We start from the raw sequence: 10,420 nt of genomic DNA on the forward strand, positions 1-10,420 counted from the left end.
ATTCTGCCGCAGGACAATCATCCAAAGTACACCTGCAGGTCTACTTCTGAATGGCTGAAGAAAAACAAAGTGAAGGATTTGGTGTGGCCTAAGTCCTGACCTGAATCCAATTGAGATGGTATGTGGCATGACCTTAAAAAACCAGTTCATTCTTGGGGGAAAAAAATCAAAAGGGGGGCTAATAATTCTGACTTCAACAGTGTGTGTGTGTATATATATATATATATATATATATATATATATATATATATATATATATATATATATATATATATATATATATATATATATATATATCACAATTAAAGTCAGAATTATGAATTATTAGCCCCCTTTGAATTTTTTTTTATCTTTTTAAAATATTTTCCAATTGATGTTCAACAGAGCAAGGAAACTTTCACAGTGTCTCTGATAATAGTTTTTCTTCAGGAGAAAGTTTTATTTGTTTTATTTTGGCTATAAAAAGCAGTTTTTTTTTAAACAGCATTTTAAGGACAAATTTGTAATTTTTGCCCCTTAAGCTAATTTTTTTTCTCAAAAGTCTACAGAACAAACCATCGTTAAACAATAAATTGCCTAATTACCCTAACCTGCCTAGTTACCTTAATTAACCTAGTTAAGCCTTTAAATATCACTTTAAGCTGTACAGAAGTGTCTTGAAAAATATCTAGAAAAATATTATTTACTGTCATCATGGCAAAGATAAAATAAAACAGTTATTAGAAATGAGATATTAAAACTGTTAAAGAAATGTGTTGAAAAAATCTTCTCTCTCTCTCTTTCTCTCTCTCTCTCTCTCTCTCTCTCTATCTCTCTCTCTCTCTCTCTCTCTCTCTCTCTCTATATATATATATATATATATATATATATATATATATATATATATATATATTCTATAATAGTTTAGATACCAACTGTCATTATAGATGACATCCATCTGTATCTATAGAATGTGGCATTCTTTAAATATTGAATTTCACCCATTTCAATTCCAAGACCACTGCCAAATTCTCATTGTAAACAATCTGCCCTTGTCTCAATTGCCAGCAATCCATCACTCCATAATTTCAATCTGTCATTTACCTTTTTTGTTGTTCCTGAAGGATTGCTCTCACAAAGATCCTGCAGAGGCTCCGCAGGTCTGCTTAACCAGAAGCAGCATGTGATGGAAGCAAGGCTAAAATGACAACTCTTTATCTCAAACATTTCATGGAGCGAGACCATTTCATAAGGGCTCCCTGGAGGCAATTTATTAAAGAAGTTTTTTTTTCTTAAGATGAAACATTTGGATCCAACACTCAAAATAGTCAGACAAAATAATTAAAACAGACATCTGTCATCTCTTAAATTCAACACAACTTGTTGTGGGTTTCTAATTATTTCATCCATATGGGATTGACTGCATGGCGTAATGCAATATTGGCTCATTTTACGGTAAATAAACGTTATCAAAAAGGCAACGGCTATCAAAAAAAGAACAGATTAGCCAGGATAAATCTAATTCTTTAGATTCAAACATGACTGTCTTCTTCAGACTACAAACCATGCTGTCATTGATCATTCTAAGAAAATAAAATGGTGTTCCAAAATGATGTCCGCCAATACAGAAAAATTAGACACATGTTGGACTGACATATTCTTCCCCTAATTGTAATCTTTATTTTATTGTACTTCCATGTGTAGAATAAAATCTATAAAAGCATATATAGCCATTCTTTCATACAGAATCAATAATCAAAATCTCAGCAAGCGATTGCTATAAACGGTGTCCACGGTCTACATGTTTGATTCTCTGCTGACGTGAGAAGCATTGTTATAATACCAGTTATTATATTGCACTTAAACGAATTTATTGTTGCAGTGTTGTAAATTTAGCAGCCAATTTTCTCCTGGATATCAAAACAAATGAACTGTCAGAAGGATAATAACAAGAAACAAACTGGGATTTTAAAGCGATGGCTAAGGGACTTAATTTTGTTTTTACATTTTATTCCTCAAATGAGAGACAACAAAGCAGCTCTGCAATATTGTTTTGCCACAATTACTCAAAACCATAATTCAGAATTATGTTTTCACCGTCAATTAATACACCCTGTGAAGTGCTCTGAATGTGAATTAGGAAAATGGTAGCACTAACTCAATTTTAGCAGGCACCAAATGATATTAAATGATAATGCAGACAGTATTTGTAGGAATTGAAAGATATTTGTATGGGATTATGTTTGAACATTTGAGAGTAACTTGAAATACACAATAGGGAAGTCTAAAAGTTTTTGAGTTAAAGATATCTCATGTTGGTGTTGACGCACATCAAATTGTTTTAAATTTTTGTTTTGCCTCATTCAACATCCAGATTTCTTGACTAACTGAATCATGTTTAATGTTTATCACCTTTCTTTTCATATTTATTTTGTGTTGTCACTTGTCACTTTATGTACACTGGAAACGTCTGTTGCCAAAACAAATTCCTTGTGTGTGTGAAGCACACTTGGCAATAAAACTGATTCTGATTCTGATAGCACGGATTTCTCCATCTGTTTACCTGTCTGTATGGCTTTATTTGCATACAAAAACATTATTTTATATAGCCTACATAGAAAACATATAAATGCAGAGAGTATCTACTTTGTTTTAAATACAGCAAGAAGTTGGTTCGAGCTGTGGCAACCCCTGATATATAAGGGACTAAGCGGAAGGAAAATGAATGCTCCAAACTGCATAGTTTACATTCGATTGAATGATCTATCATTGAATAAACATTCAACATGTCAAATAATTCATTGTAAAAAAAAGAATTGTTTTCCAGTGAACTTTAAAGGGTCACGAAACACCAAAAGACATTTTTTGAGCTGTTGACAGTCGTATATGTGTCCCACACTGCTAAAAACACTATTAGGACACCTATATTTCACTAAAAAGTGTAAATTGGTTGTTTTTGCGTTATTTCAAGCAAATTCGTACTTCCTGTTTGAAACAAATTTTTGAAGCTGCGTCATGGGCATGACATAATAGCGTTGTATTCCAGCGTGCAGACTGGGCGTATGTGCCAGAGTGAGTCTTATTACGTCTTACAGTGTGTTGCATTAATGCATGAGTAAGGCTTGGTTCAAACCAATCAGCGCGCTCTATTGTGCAACTTCATTAATATTCATTAGTGTCACCGTGTGTACGCCACAGAGACGCCACGTTGTGTTGGCAAAACAAGCGTGAAGTGTTGCTTTTATAGTTTGCTGCCATTAAGTTTCGTTTTCATTTTCTCTCTGTGTGAGCTCAGCTGGATCATGTGTGGATTAACAGTGTACGCGACGCTCGACAACAATAACTTACATGTCTAAGGAGGATTATTGTTTACCTGAGAGCTGTTCTCATCTGCAAACGCTGAAATCCGGATTCGCTTGTAACGTTAGTCTCCTCTTCATAAAGACGCGGCTCTAGTTGCTAGTGATTGTCCTGTCTCTACAGATTTGGTAAGTGAGCGACCAGTGCTCTTTGTTTATTCAGTTTGTTCGTATCGAATAAAGTTAACTATTGCACTGAGTGCAAACATAGCACCGCATTTTGTGACCGGAATAACACACGCGACTTTCTGACACTACCTGCCGTGTGCATCTAAGTTTCCGGGAAATGCAGAGGTTTTTTTTCTCTCATTCGCCGTGCGGTATCAAACATTGCATGAAAAATACACGCTTGGAGCAGATCCTCGAATCAAATATCACGTTTGTCGCGAGGGGCATGAATGAATTCCCTGAATGAAAGAGCCAAACTGCAGTTAAAGTCCAACATTTAATAATTTGGCAAATAATTCGACTACAGATGTCCATGTAGGTTAAACACCATCACTTTCTCATGTGTGTGTATTTTGACTGAAACTCGCGCGTGCCCAAATAGACACTCCCACACCATCCCACTTTAGTTCCTCCGACACTCCCCCCTAAACAGAGCTGGACACGCCCACTTTTCTGACTTTTTCCAAAGTAGAGGTGTGAAAACACCCAGCTAAAACGAGGGGGTTTCATGGCCCTTTAAGTGATGTCAACTTACATTCAACTAAGTTAAACTTTATAGTTGAATTAACTGATTAAAATTATAAAGAAGAATAAAGAAATAGAAAACATTTGTACATTTTGTTAGTGTGTTGGCTGTTATTTATTTAAAAAGCCTGATGTCACGAGGAAACATAGCTATTTTACGTTTTGTCAGATTAGTGGCTCAAAAGGAGATGTGGCACAAAACCTCATCCCTAAACCCAATCTTTATTGGGGGATTAGAAAGTTGTACTAAAATTCACAAATTAGATTGTACAAATTCATACGATTTAGACAATAACCAAAAAATTATGAATTGGCCTTATAAAAGAGTTAGCGTTGATCAATAAAATCAATAGTAATTCATTTTATTGTATAACAAAACACTTTTATTTTTATTGTTGAAAATGTAAGATGTTTCTTGAATATTCAAATAAATCAGAATCAGTTTTATTGATTGACAGCACTAATATATATATGCGTTTGTGTTACACTCGTGGCTCGTTCCTACTCTCCCAATCAGTGCTCTCCCTCGCCAATCACCTGCACCTGTTCCCTTAATCATGCTATTATAAATCCTCCCCATTTCCAGTCGTACAATGGCTGGAATCAATGTCTGATGGTTCACTTTACCTGCTCCCTGACTTGCATTCTTCTGTTGATGATTCTCCTCTCTTACAAACGTTTAACCAGTGGATGTTTCTCTCAAAGGGAAGTGACTTTACACTATGTCTGCTTGAAGCTATCTGTTTACAACATAAACAACTACTCCTTAGCTAAATTGCAAAGACTCTCACTTACCTGCTCCTCCTGTTTATTAATGCACTACTTGTTTGAATAAAATGATGAAAAGAGATAACCCTAGTCCTCATTGTGTGACCGTGACAATATGCTGTAAAATAAAACACATGGTGGCGATAAATTCTGTATATGCTTTTTTCCACCTTCGGGACTACAAAAGAACAGGTGAACTGGCAGCGAAAAACTTTTAAAGAGAAAATGTGTTGTGTTGCGTTGGCATAAATTGTCGTGGTACACAAAAGAACATCTGGTCACACACAGAGTACAACTATATTTGATCCTCACCCTGAAGTGAATGCAGAAGCAGGTGGTTGATAAGCAGCGACTGGGTGACTGGGACCCCATCTTCAAATGTCCCCCCTGGCCATTCACTCACTCCACATCATTTGAACCTCATCCTAAAGCCAGAATTGAGGTCTCCTTGACATTTCCAGAAAGCCTCGAGAAGACCAGGAATCCCCCTGTGGCGCATAATTTAACATTACATGGACACGAGGAAGCAAAATGACTTTGGCCAACCAGAACATATGGACAACATAACATTTCGGTTATTCTAGAACTGCAGGTACACTGCAAAAATGCTTTTCTTAGAGTTTTTGTCTTGTTTCTAATCCAAATATCTAAAAATTCTTCAATCAAGAAGCGATTTCTAGACAAGTAAAACAAATTGTCCTGTTTTCAGATTTAATATGCCAATATTAAGTGAGATTCTTAAGCAAGATAATCTTCCAATGGGGTTAACAAAATAATTGTATATTTTCTTTTGACATTATTTTTCTTAACCCATTGGTATATTAAGTTTGTTGAAGTGAAAGAAAGAACAAATTATGTAACTTTACATTTAAGAAATACACAATTCTTGAATGAGTCATGTATTTTTGGTGATTTGTTTCTACTATGGGGCCACATATCGGTAAAACAACAACTGTACCACATCAGCATAATGAAAAGGTGTCCCGCTCCCTGACTTCTCCATAGGGGGGCTGTAAGGACAAGCTCCACGGAGATCGTATCTTGCTGAAAGAAAATAAAATGGCAAATGGTCCAATTCAGCAGTGTCTTCCTTGAGACAACAGGACAGATGAGATCGAATGAAAACAGTCCAAGACACAGTCAACAAGCAATCTCACGACCTTTCAAGAAGCATTTACTGGGGCTCCACTGGACACGTTTCTGACATCAGGATCATGGACAGCGGCCAAACAAGAGTGCACTGCAGGACAATGGAGGACACAGTTAATAATAACTGACTTGAAAGAAATGGCACATGGTATAAATGCAAATTTAAATGGTGAATGAGAACTCATCCTTCTGCAGGTTGTTTTCATCTCCGATTGGGGCATTATGGTGCACCTGGTCCTACAAAGCATCAAATTATTTAGACAAGTGTGAAGAAAAAAGATACAATATCAAAAGCTCCATATTGTTACACGTCCCCTTCAATGTTTAGCAGTGGGCAGCAGAGAAACTGTGGGCTGGATCCTGTGGTTTTCTTCAAGCATTAACAACATGCATGTGGGTGTTAGAAATCAAGTGGCTGGTCTGCTGTTTTTTGCCTTTTTTAAACTAATGTCTATTAATTTAGTCATTAAAACAGTTTGAGATTGATTTATTATATATTTAAAACGAATCTAATTTTAGTGATCCAAATCAGGACACATCAGGTGGGGAATTTAGAAACGCAGGCTTATTCTGAAAATGTACCTCTATATACACTTGTGGAGAGCGCCAAATTTATTCCAGGAGCTACGTTTTATTTGCAGTTTTTGTTTTTGCGAATCCACTAGAGGCCGATGTGTACGCTTTTTGAGATCTCAAATTTCTCTAGCGAGTGCCATTTGCGCCTGCTGTTCTCATGTAAATATACCAGAGGCTGCTGTCGACTGACCGTTGATTGACTGAATGACTGACTGATTGACCGATTGACTGACCCATGCTCCTCCATCCCTAAACACTACCAATTGGGTTTTCAAAAGCACAGATTGGCCTGCCCACCCACTTCCTTAAACCCAAGCCAACAGTTTTCAAAAGCAATCCAGAAAAAGAAAAGCCCTCACCTGATTTTTACCAAGCTTTCAGATTTTACCACATTTTCACCCTGTTATTTACTTATCTTATTTCTTGGCTTCTGTTTTTCCTCACCTGCTTTCAGGAACCATTCTTCGTTGTACTCAAACACCATCGTCGTGGTCAACTTCACTCTGCATCTCAAATTCTTAGACGTACATGGCGAGCAAACTAGACAAACTGGTAATAGCAGGAAAGCTGTCCATATGGAGGTAACTGGTCATCTGGTAAACATGAAAAGGAACGGCGTCAAATCGCCCCATTGCATTTATTTTAAAAATGAAATGCAGCCATACCTACCTCTGGCTACATAATTCATTATCTCCAGAAATGTATACAGGGCTATGTTTTCAGAATGAGCCTATGTTGGAAATTTATCAGATATGTCCAAATTGTCTCTGCAGTATTATTTACTGTCACAAAAAAAGTACAAAGCTGTCACTGCAACACTACCTTTTTTAAAAGTTAGACTTTTGTACTGTGAAGTGTCTTATTGTAAATACATGAAGTGGTTTCAGAACATTTTGAATGGTAACTCCTGCAGTGACAGGTTTATAAAGGTGAATTTAATACTTGACCTTTTAAGACCTTTGTAGGAAAAAGTAAAGAAAAATGTACAATGAACACATACAATAAATTATACCAGCTTATTACCACTTTTACAAAATAAAACCTTGTATGTGTCAGAATGACCACCAATCTAGCCCTTGGCTTGCAGATTGCTGGAGAACTACACATTTGTCATGAAAAATTCCACCACACATCTCACACACACACACACCAGTTCCAGTTCTCAATCTGATTGCAGACAGGCAGCTGCAAATGAATCATAGATTGATTTCATGGACTATATATTCACCTCTCACAGACACATTGCTGAGTCTTGTTGTACAGTATGTTTACCTGTAATACTGCGCAGCATTTTCTTTGTCTAGTCTTACTGTGCCTTTAGATTCTGCCTTATTTCTTTGTTTACTCTGTTTGCCACCTGCACAGACTTCTGCCTGTGGCCACGACTAGGCTATTGGATTACCCTCATGATACCGTTTGTTCCTGTTTGACCATTGCCTGCCTGACTAAGCTGTTAATAAACCGTGTTTGGAACCTCATCTCCATTGTCACCCGACTCCTAGTATTACAGTACCAAATTTCCATTTTAATTTATTATACAAATGAAAAGGAAACATAAAGCAGCTTAGATTTGAAGATCTCTTGGGCTCAGAAAATTCAACTTAATTCAAGTGGAAAAATAATTGTCATATTCACAAATATTTACTTCTGTTTTAAGCCCAGATTTGCTCAGTTTCTCACAAAACTGCGCCGCCTTTCTTCATTTTTCTTCCCAAGTCGATCTTCTTCATCTGTGTCTTACTTCAATGACGTTTTGATGTTTGTCTTGGAAACAAAATACTGAGATTATCAGCAAACAGCAGGGAAGATACCACTTTTAATGAATGTAGCAGGATCAACATAAGGAGGTAAAATAACAAGGCAATCAAATAAACACACATAAAGAAGTAAAGTCTCCTCATCTTCATAGAAATTGGATTCAACATCAACAACAAAAAAAGAAAAACTGCAAACTTAAAAAAAATAGTGGTGGTACCCTGTAGAGAGGAAAAACTTAGCTTGACAAAGTCTCTTTACTTAACTTTTCTAAGATCGTGGTTGATAGAAATAGGCTGGCAACAGACAGACAGATACTGTACCATGAGTTACTTTTATAAGTAATGCATTGCAATCTTGTGAAAAAATTAATGCACTGCATTACTAATTACTTAAAAAAATAACTTTGAGAGTTATTTTAATGCAAACACCACAAACAAAGAAGGTAGAGTTGCAAGAGCTGTTCATAAGTTCGTGCTTAAACTGGGATGTAAAGTAGGCTACACATTAGTAAAGCTACGGTCACACTGGACTTTTCCCCTCATAGACTTCCATTCATACGCACACAAATGCGTCAGACCAGAAATGTAAGCTCATGAGACAAGTTTCGAAGTTCGATGCGCTGCAAAGTTCAAGCTTGGTGAACTCTGACCTGCGAAATTGCATCACTTGACAGTGTGAGACCAATCAGATATCAAAACATCATCATTTCTGGACAGAAATTTAAAATATAGACCAATCGCTTACTTTTATAAATGTCTAATCATCTTGATTAATCCCGTTCCTTTTATGACTGTGGCATAACTAACTGCTCAGCAACTACTACCTAGTTTTATAATTAGATTTGTTCTTACTTTGGTTGCACCACATGCTCTTAAGGCAGAATGGAGTTAGTAGGTCTATAAGCTCTACATTTAGTAAATGTATAGTCACATTGAACGACATTTTCGTCATCAAATGAACTGCTGACTCTAATCAGGACGTAGCTGGGTTGATCACTTTATGGGGTCCCCTCACTCATTTGTATGGCTACCGTTATTTGCAGCACATTTCTGTATTTGCATGTGTTGTGAGAATTTGTGTGCATGTGTGTGTTGTGTTTTCTCAATTGGTTACTTTTTTTAAATTGTTAATTGTTATGCATTGATTGACGTAATACCCAATCAGGAGTCCGTTCTTCGTACCTTGCTTAAATGATCTAAGATGATTTGTCAGATCCTGGATCTGTTAACCTTGATAAATGATCTCTGGCTAATTTGGTTTTTCAAACAAGTTCGCAGATCAGATTCAAATGTCTGGATAAACTGATCTGTGATCGATGCGTGTGTTGTGAAGGACTGATCTATTGATCCTTGAAATCATGATCAGCAATGAAATGATTAACTGACCGCACAGCAGCAAAATGACACCATCTGATTAATATTCAATTATCCATGTGAGTTAAATTACATAAAAATTGTAGTAAACGGTTTGTAAAATATGACAGGCAATAACTTTCCACATTTGTTATGAGCTGCAGGCTTTATACTTTCATGTGTCAGAAGTATTCATCATGTATTTCAGTGCATATCAATGTATTTATTTCTACATTTAGAGAAGATTTTCTTTATTATAGTAGCATAAGCCTACTCAAGTTTTTTAAATTGGCGTAAGGAATAACTGTATAAATATTTTGCATCAAAAAAGCATTTTTATAGTAAAGAGAACAGCAGCCATGAATGGCACTCAGTAAATTTGAGATCTCAAAAACGTACACGGCACCCTCTGGTGGATTGGCGAAAACAAAAACTGCAAATAAAATGTAGCTTCTGGAAGATATTTGGCGCTCTCCAGAAATGTATATAAGGGTATGTTTTCAAAAAAAGCCTGGGTTGGGTTCATTTTCTGTTGCAACTACGCTCATTTTTTACTTGCGCATAGAAGTAACTGTTTCTATCTCAAATTTCATAATATTTGAGACCGCCATGTTGTCAAGATTCTTGCCCTGGAAATCCTGGTTCAGTTTAGCCAACAACAAACCCCTTTTGTTTCATTTTGTTTAATAAATAGTTTTAATTCTTTGTTATACATGTTGGCAGTCTATACCCTAATGCTTTTTTCTGGTTCGACTGATTAGTGCAGTCCAAAACATGAAACTATCT

At 36.2% G+C, this 10,420-nt stretch overlaps 1 long non-coding RNA gene across 1 annotated transcript; it reads right to left on the reverse strand.

Annotated features, from left to right (window-relative positions):
* Positions 1–1,211: 1,211 nt before the first annotated feature.
* On the reverse strand, positions 1,212–7,121 carry LOC141386148 (uncharacterized). Its single transcript, XR_015476866.1, has 5 exons — positions 6,969–7,121; positions 5,960–6,185; positions 5,758–5,843; positions 4,020–5,287; positions 1,212–2,810 (listed from the first exon to the last, which is right to left on the reverse strand). It is a non-coding gene; the product is annotated as an uncharacterized LOC141386148 (long non-coding RNA).
* Between the last annotated feature and the right edge of the window lie 3,299 nt (positions 7,122–10,420).

This window comes from Danio rerio, chromosome 1 (genome assembly GCF_052040795.2).
Source record: "Danio rerio strain M-AB ecotype USA chromosome 1, GRCz13ab, whole genome shotgun sequence".
Lineage (NCBI taxonomy): Eukaryota > Metazoa > Chordata > Actinopteri > Cypriniformes > Danionidae > Danio > Danio rerio.